The following is a 9,697-nucleotide window of genomic DNA, read 5'->3' on the forward strand; positions in this document are numbered from 1 at the left end:
TTTTTTCTTTTGTCTCCAGTGATCTTGATCAAACAGTTTATATGCTGGTTTGTTTACGTGATGTGATGTAAGGCTTCCTGTCAGGACAATGTATCGGTTCTCTGCCAGTCATTGCAGTTGTTGATCAATTATTCATCGTCAACGTTAGATTTTATTTTCAATTTATGAAAGTAACGTGTCTGTGAAGGCTATCAGATTTCCAAGATTTTCTTTTTGGAAATCAACATTTTCGTATTCAAATTTATATTTTTCTTACTTTTCTAATATTGGAGTTTAGAATATTAATTGCCAGCCCCAGTTGGTGTTAAAACTGGTGGAACTCCAGTGTGAACTGTGGCATCATTAGGATATAAAACATCCTCCTGTCTATTTATAGAAAGCAGAGGATACACTCTGTCGGACGGTGATAATTGATCCGGACCAGAGAGTTATTGGAGCTGTAAAGTTCCACTGGAACACCTCACCTCGTCACTGGTGGCCAGTTACAGTCTGAACTTGGACTCTCCTGGTGACTCGGCTTCTTTAACGACGGGAGCCGAACTTTCCAAGACTCAAGTTTCAGATATGAAGAAAAACAAAATGCAACAATACATTAAGGATTATAATGATCATCTTTATGCATATAGCCTCTTTCATAACATAAAATGCAGCTAGAAGAGGACAGTTGAAAAAACAAAAACACATCAAGAGATTAAAGATTAAAAACAGAGCAAGAAAGCAAGAAAAAACATAAATCAAATAAACAAGAATACTTTGTCTTAAAACAAGTTAATAATGCAGTTTTTCATGGAAGGAGTATGGGCCATATTGAATTACAGTCAAAGTGATAGTAAACAAGAAACATTAATTAAAGGCATTTTATAAAACTATATTTTGAGCTGTTTCTTATAATTACAACCAGAAGTTGCTTGTCAGATGTGTGCTGGGAGTTTGTGGTGCATAACAGCAATATACTATACTTTTTTAAATAATAATAATAATAATAATAATAAAAATAAAAATGTTTTTTATCGCTCTTATCAAGATATCAAAGTATACTTTGGATTTTGGGATTTAATAATCTATTGTATATGTATTTAACAATCTAAGGGCCTTTGTCCACATAGTTCTTCACACAGTGACAGATCCTCCTCCTTGTTCTATCGTTAGGACTGTCAACTTGAGCACAAGCTCATCATACAAAGTATGAAGCAGCATCCACACGGTGAAAAAAACCCCACGTTAAACAAATCGGAACCCAAATAGATAATAAAAGGGGCTGCTAATCTCTCATAGAACAGTGAGTTAGTGGCGCTCGGAGCCCTTTTCTGATGAAACGCTCCCCAGCGGCGGTCTCAGAGTCTCATCCAGTCTGAGACTTTAGACTCAACGAGGCTCTGCAGCTGCTTTTCTGCCAGAAAAAGATGCCATGCGGACACAGGCGCTAATATCTGAATGTACAGCAGAGTAGCTGCAGCTCTGCTGTGCCAGAACACGATGTGTACACTTTGACCTACTCCGGTCAAAAGTGTGCCGGATGACAGAGACAGAGAGAACATGTGGCAGATGTCGGCACCCACATACAGAAACACAGCCTCTGTTGACTTTCTGGAAAAATGGATTTGTCCTTAAATGATCCATCCCAGCTGATAGGGAGCCGATGATGATGAGAAGCCAATCAGCCAATGGGGTTCACAATCAGACTCATCGCTTGTGCCAATCAGTGGAACAATTAAGTTATGAGGGATGGAATGCTAGGCTGTCTCTCGGGGCTGCTGGGTGCCAAACAATCACATTGTGCCAGGTTAAGATTGCTCGGAGAGCATTGAGGAAGAGAATGAAAATGAGGGAGGGATGGTCCATAGAGATGCAGCGATCCAGCTCTGTCAGTCCAGATCCCCATACCTAATGATCCAATACCAGTTAATTACCAGTTAATAATCCGTACGCCTCACTGTGTTGAAGAGACCATCATCATTCTGTTATGTGGAAGGCACCGTCAGGCTTCACTTAAACAATGCTTCTTACCTTTGTAGAACCAAACGGCATTGTTATGTAATCAAATAAATATCCGATACAAGATTGGTCTATTGTCACGATACATGATCCAGCTTTCTGAGTCAGTATTGGGATATTTTGATATCAGCATTGCTATCGGTATCGGTGCGTCATCATATTGTTTTGGAGTGGACATCATATTTACGTCGGTGCAGTTTTGTGCACATTGTGTTGTCAGAAAAACAGCGTAAACACCGGTCTGGCCCCGCCCAAAAAACCACGTCAGCGCTGTTAAACATTTCTCAGAAGACGATTTTACAACCAAACATTTTAAGAGGCGAGAAAGGAAGAAATGTATGATATCGGGGAGTGAAATTGCTTGTGCAAATAGCTTCTCTTTCTCTCTCTTTTTTTCCTTTTTTTACATAAAGTGCATCAACACATTTAATGGAGGGACCATCTATAGAGAGATTGCAGTGCAACAGCATGTGTCGTGCGCCTAGGTAATGTAAATATCAAAAAATGAATAGAAACATCGAGTGGAGTGCATGTGCAGAATGTGAAAGGCCACGGTGAATGCATTACGGAGGTGCTTTCCTTTAAAGTGGAACACATTGAATGTGGATTGCGATAACAAAGAGCACTGCTGTTTATTACACTCATGTCGAGGGAGAAACTGCAGGGAGGAGCAGGTTTGACATGCAGTACTGCAGTCTGTTAGCCCAGTACTGATACCGTTCAGCATCAAAGGTTCATATCCGTGCACTATCAGCAGTAAGGAAGGGAATTAGCAACCGTGACTTCCTCTCATTCTTCACCTTGAAGTAGCTTCAACTGTCTGAAAAAAAGAATAGGTGCATTATGGTCCATCTCATCAGGTGGGCCTGCCTCTTAATTACCTTTTTATTATTGCTGTCTGATATGAATTGTTCTGTTTCTTTACGAGTTGCAGCGCTCTTTGTGGCTCTGCGTTATTAAAGTCATTGGCCGCGTGTTGTTTATGAGATTTGGATGAGCGGATTCTGCCGAGTCATCGTTGCGGCGGCGCCTGGGAGACCGAACCCAGGTCACTCCCGACAACAACCGATAATCGATCCCAGAGCTTTGGGCATAGAGAGAGAACTACACACTTTTGAACAGAGGACATAAATAAAAGCAAAGTGCGTATTACAAATGCTCGGCGCCACGTGAGTGACTTTGACACATTATTGGTGCCTGATAAGAAATGGCCCACATGACACAGATGTCTCCAAACGGTGGCGTGGTGACCAGAGTGCTCTGGTGGGCCAAACGGAACTAGCTCTGCCAGTCTTCATTCAGTGAAGCGGTGCTCTTTGGGTACTCGGCTCTGGCACACACTCAGAGAGGTGCCGGGAGACTCCGGAGGGACCGGCGGCACACAAAGGAAGAGACTAGCACACTAGCATAGATGCATTTATGATGTGACACAAATACTACACCTCCCAAAACACACAGGCACACACACACTTACCTCTTCCCTGCTCTTGATGCCAGACCTGTCAGCCCACAAGTGTTTGGGAATAGAGTTAGAGAGGCTTGGAGTCAAGATGGCCCTGGTTGATTAGGAAGTAGCGAGCGTTTACCTCCTTGTGAAAAGATGATAATGACAATTCCAGTAGCCCCTTGGCTGAGGACCGGTGAAGATGAGCCTGAGTGGCTGGTGGGCCGAGGTTTGGCTCTTCAGGTTGAAGAGCTCGGCAATACCAGTGGTGAACTTATTATTAAACAAGCGTAGGGTTGGCCAGGGCTGTTCTGGGAGTTGTGAAGGGTGGAGAGGGAGAGGAGTGCAATGAAAGTTTGATGAGGTCAGTTACATATTACTGAGTGTACACTGATACTTCTCACCTTGGGTGCATTGTGGCCAATACTATTCTCTGGCTATTTGTCACAGGAAGCTTATACTTAACCATAACAAGTAACCTCCAGACCCTTGCCAGATCGCCAGGCGGTCACAGAGATGTTTGTGGTGCAGATTTAAGCCTTGTTATTTCTAGAGATGCTTCAGTCACCTCTCAGCTCACAGCTGATACAGCTGCTGGACAAGGATCTAAATTCTAAATGTTACCCTTTTACATTAATAAGTGGTTATTTGCATGAAAACACAATTCCAGTTCACGGATATAAAATAATAATACATACATGTATTTTTTATTGAGAAAATGTCAAATCGTTGCAGTTTTATTAATGTACAATAAGTGTCTTAGAGCTTGTACTATGAATATTAAATGGTTCATAATTCTCTCGCTTATGTAATTGTGTAAACACACCTTCACACAACTGGAGTCATTCAAGTTTCTCATCAAAAACATTTTTGAAAGATTACATTTGAACCCAGCATATTATAATTTCACCCAATAGTGATTTTACTGAATGTAGCTTGAAGGCATCATAGTGAAACAGCGAACTGTTACTACTTTGTTGTTCACAGTGTTTCACAGTGGATTAGCGGAGCGAGTTCGGACCCCAGAGCAGAGACTGACAGGTTAGTCCAGGTTAGAAAGGAAGGAACAATGTTTATTCTCTCACAATACAAGGTACAACAATGTGCGACGCTGGCGGCTGCAGGCGAATCCAGGAAACCGGTCGACGGAGAGACTGGTGAGTAGCGGGTAGTCACAATTAGGAACACTAGAAAGTAGGAACATGACCATCTCTACCGACGAAGCGGAATCATCTGGCAAGGAACTGGAGCTCCAACCAGGGCTTTTATGGAGAGTTGATTGTTGGTGAGTGGTTGCAGGTGTACCTCGTCAACGACCACGCCTACAGCCGGAACAGTCCTGCAGGGAAACACACAGTGCCCAACCCACAACAACAGAACCAGAAACACAATACCAAAACCAACCCGAGTGACAAAAACCCAAACCGTGTAGCATTATCAGCGATCGAAGACCAGAACGCATTAATGCTGGGCTCCAGATCACATATTATCAATTATCAGCTGATAATGAATGGCGGACCATAAAATATATTCTGTTATTCAGCTAAATATTTCTGTCTGCATTTTTCTGAATCACACCTGCAAAACTAGCAAGATTAGTTTGTTTGGTTTTCCAACCAGCGGAACAATCAATAAGCACATTTAACTGGATTCAAAATGTCCATGGTTTATTTAATATGATCAATATTTACCCCAATAAGATACACTTTCTGTGGTGGAAGTAGGACTTCACTTACCCACTCACCCACAACACAATCCACATCCACACCACGCCTTCATGTGTCTCCTCTCTCGTGACGGGCACTACTTTCCTCCTCTTCCTCCCTGGGTGATTATGATAGCAGCCCTCTTCCTCCCCCGTGGCGTCTATTTCTTGTGACTTTGCATCTCCTGGACAGATATTACCGGGAGTCCCTGTGTCAGAGCACCATGAGGGAGTGAGATAAGCAGATATTAGCTGGACCCGGACCTGGGGGCCCCCGCTGGTACTAGGATTGGCTGGGCATCAGTAGGCACTGAAGGGCAAACACTGGCGAGGACAGTGCAGACCTGCCTCTGCCAGCAAAGGTTTAGGAGGACGTTGATTACATGTCATAGTGGAGCTGCAATCACACATATGCTACAGCAATCAAACAGCTCCGAGGGTCTGATAGTAATTGCTTCTCTCATGTAACCGGTACTGGACTTCTAGTAGTAGTAGCAGTGGGGGCGGGGCTTAATGGAGGGTCAATAGAGTTGTTGGACATTTTTAAACAATCAACACTTTTTAAGGTTAATGGTTTGTTAGATAATTACTTTGAGTGGCGGTCACACGGAGCAAATGTTTTCTCAGTTGAAGTGAACAGATTTAATATCACATGTAGCACCTGTTGTCGGCTAGGATATTGAGCATTTATGATTCTATAGATTTGTGGTCGGAAATAAGAATACAGATTGATAAACACTGGATTATGATGCAGACATAAACATGAATATACGTAAACATAATTCACAATTTTGATAAGGATCCATTACATTTGACTTGTACAAATGTACAAACATTAATTGGCCACGTGTACAGCGTTGGTAGCCATACGTGTTATCGCCGGTGGATCATCCGTCACATCTAGACGTGACAAGCTCATCACACAAAGTATAGCAGCATGCTCCGGTGCTCATGGTGAAAGAAAACAACGTCAAACAAATTGATAGCAGCCCAAATAGATAATAAAAGCAAAGGAGCGATGCTTGTCCATCAGGGGTGATAGGTTACGATATGTCACAATATTGTTGTCATGGAAACTGTTGATGAAACGCTGGGATGAAAGGCTTTTTTCGTTGCCACAGAAGAAGAAGCGATGTGGACTCAGGACCTTACTCATCCTGAACTCGGCACTGGTGGGGGAAATGGATTCAGACCTGTGGTCAGCTGGCAGGGAGCCACGCTGATTGGCCCTTCCATCTCTGCCTGTCCTCAGTCACCTCTCTTCCTCCCCCACTGCTCTCTCTCCCCCACGTGTTGAAAGCTGTATGTTCAAAACATTATCAACACACTCACACACACACACACACACACACACACACACACACACACACACACACACACACACACACAGACACTCAAAAGGTAAATAGGCAGACTGACTCGGCACACATCAAATACAGACACACGCTGAAGTACAAACAGACAGAAATTCACACCACAGTGACACAGGCACAGAGAGGAAGATGCACAAAGTCCACTGTCACACACACACGCACACACACACACACACACACACAGGTTTAATTTAAATCACCACTGCACCCGCATACGTCCCAACACTCCACTTTTAATAGACCTCTGCCTCTTTATGGCTTTCCGCCTCTTAAACCCATCAATCCTCTCCCCTCTCCCTCTCGCTCTCTCTCTGTCTCTCTCTCTCTCCCTCTCCCTCGCTGTCATATCTGATTGGACCTGTGACGCCACCTCCCTCTCTCATCCAGCCAGTCTTTGTCGGCTTTATCTTGCTCCTTATTCTGACCGACTGCAATCATTTTGTCTTTTTGTTTTACCCCCAGTTCCTTTCCCACCCCTTCTTCTTCCCCTTCTCCCCCTCCACTGGCTCTTCATTCCGTTTTTTTTTTCCTTTTGAACTCTGCTGCTAAGAAGGCTGGAGCCAATGCAGCAGTGTGTGTGTAGAGGGATTAGATAAAAAGAGAGAGAAGAGGAGAGAGATGAGTAGAAGTGAGTCAGAGAAAGAGACCAAGGACAGCAAACAGAAGGAGACGCATCGACTCAGAGGCTGCAAATGAGAGTTGGGGAGGGGCCGGACGGATTGATTGAACAAGGACAGATGCTGCACGACTCATGGAGCAATAAACCTATTTACTCGCGTCGGATCTCAGCTGATCAAATATCTTCATCTGAAGTGATTTCATTGCTCACTAATTCATCACTGAACCTTTATCAAATCATGGAAAGAACAGGTAGACACTGAAGCAATCCATCCACCAAAGAACTCCAATCGACAGATCTTCATTTCTACAAAGAATCACGACAAAAGCACCACTTTAAATCTTGTGTTAACCAGAGATATGCTCATAAGTATCTTGGAAATAAGTCACTCAGCATGGAAGAAACCCATAAAAGATGGCTGATTGAACAAAGGAATCTAATGCTGTGTTCCCACCCAATGCAAAGTGACATCTTCATGCGTCATGATTGCAAACGCAGTCAATGCAAAGACGAGTTATTTTAACTCGGGCGAGAAATTCACCTCTCAGCGTTGGGGCGGATTCCTTTTGACGTTTCTGAATCAGAAATGGAGGAAACCAATGTTGTCTGCTGTGTCTGTGGTCCCCCAGAGGTCTACGAAAGTAGCTCACATTAGTCCAGAGACCAGACCAGACTATGTGGAGAAACCAGAGACTGTCTGTGGTCCCCCAGAGGTCTACGAAAGTAGCTCACATTAGTCCAGAGACCAGACCAGACTATGTGGAGAAACCAGAGACTGTCTGTGGTCCCCCAGAGGTCTACGAAAGCAGCTCACATTAGTCCAGAGACCAGACCAGACTATGAGGAGAAACCAGAGATGGTCTGTTGTCCAAACAGCAAGACCTCTGACGTATTTATGCATATTTATGTCGTTATTTTAAGTGTTGATGGAGCAGCTCCAGTGTTAGCATAACCTAGCACCCATCAATCCAGACTCAGAAAACAAGCATTTTAAAAGCAGTTTGCTTGTCGTCTCGCAGACAGACCTAACAAACCACGGCTTCCGACCTTTTACTAATATTTCAGCATCTTTTTGATCTGTTTATTACAAAGAAGTCACAGCTAAATTGTTTATTTGGGGTTCATGCAGCGGTAGTAAACTAGCTGATGTGTATCTTACATACAGTGAACCCAGCTCAGTGAAATTCACTGAGCACCTCTGAATCATTGCTTTCCCAAGGGGAACATTACACAGCAAGTCGACGAAGACTACAATTCCCATCGACTAATGTACTGTAAGAGAGAGTGCAGTCCAATTGTTGGGTCATCAACTAACAATGATTTCCTTTTAGTTTTGCCGCCTTAATTAATCTTCTACAATTAGCTTATGGTGGCTAATGTTAGCTAGATTGATGAGCACTGTGTGATTCTTAATCTCTTCTATTACTACCACTGTTACTTTTTAGTTCAGCATTCACCAAAACAATCACATTAGCACAAAACTCCATCATATTAATCACATATTCAGGAAATAAAAAGCCTATTAACATATATTGGAATGAGCAGATTCAGCGGTGTCTCCCCCGTTGGACAGAGCTGAGATTCCTCGTTAGTAGATAAAGAGGGTGAATGAGAGGGAAGGTGCAGGGAAGGCTGGCTCAGGTGCTGTGTGTGGAAGGGGTCCAGGGTTAGGGAGCAGCAGGGCCTGACCAATACATCAGCACACCTGCATCCTGCCTCCCACATCCCACCTCCTCGCTCCTCTGAGCAAGTCCCGAGCCAGTAATCACACTCCCTCACACAGCTCCTCAATAACAATTACCCTCCGCCTCAGCCCTCCCTCCATTTGTTTTGTCTTCCATTCTATCAAGTGCCTCTCTTTTCTCTCTCAAGCCTATTCGCTGATGTAACAACACTCTGAAGACGGGAATAATGTCCTCGACTTTGCGTTAAGTGAACCCCAGTTAGTATTTACGTGCCTCTCTTCATAGCTTTCTGTTTTGGGTCGTTCTAAGTTAGCAAACAAATAAAAGTCATGAATATTGAAGTTGAATTAATCACCCCCTCCGGGGATATCATGCACTCACATCCCCAGCAGGGCTGACTGGAGTTTAAATAGTTCGGTGATTAAATCATTAATCTACAATGTGTGATTTTGGGGTTTATGAGTTAAATATGAGAAGGGATTTTTCATTTATTTTACTAAAGGAATCATGACTGATGTCCTGCTCTGATCCTAGTACAAGTGGACCAGTACCACTGTCACTGAGCATCTTGCTGTTTATAGTGTACAGTAGAATGTTGGGAAGGAAAATGGGTCTTCAACTTGAATTCTCTCTACTGGCCATCAGGGGGCGACACCTCTGTTTGCAAAAATAAGTCTGTGAGAAAATGGTCCTACTTCTCTCTTGATGTATTATCTCAGTAAACATTGCAAACATGAGTTTATGGTCTCAATCTCTAGTTTCAAGTCTTCTTCAATCCAGCATGATGTTCATTTAGTACATTATGGTCCATTTAGAGTCCAACAGACCAGAAAGCAGGGGATGCTTTAGGGCAGGGCTACCTGTGGTTGACAGGTC

At 43.4% G+C, this 9,697-nt stretch overlaps 1 protein-coding gene across 2 annotated transcripts in view; it reads left to right on the plus strand.

Annotated features, from left to right (window-relative positions):
• Positions 1-9,697, plus strand: part of LOC311008589 (neuroligin-2-like) — a 217,323-nt gene that overhangs the window by 21,794 nt on the left and 185,832 nt on the right. The window lies entirely within an intron of this gene.

This window comes from Eutrigla gurnardus (assembly GCF_963514095.1).
Source record: "Eutrigla gurnardus genome assembly, chromosome: 23".
In the NCBI taxonomy this organism is placed as follows: domain Eukaryota; kingdom Metazoa; phylum Chordata; class Actinopteri; order Perciformes; family Triglidae; genus Eutrigla; species Eutrigla gurnardus.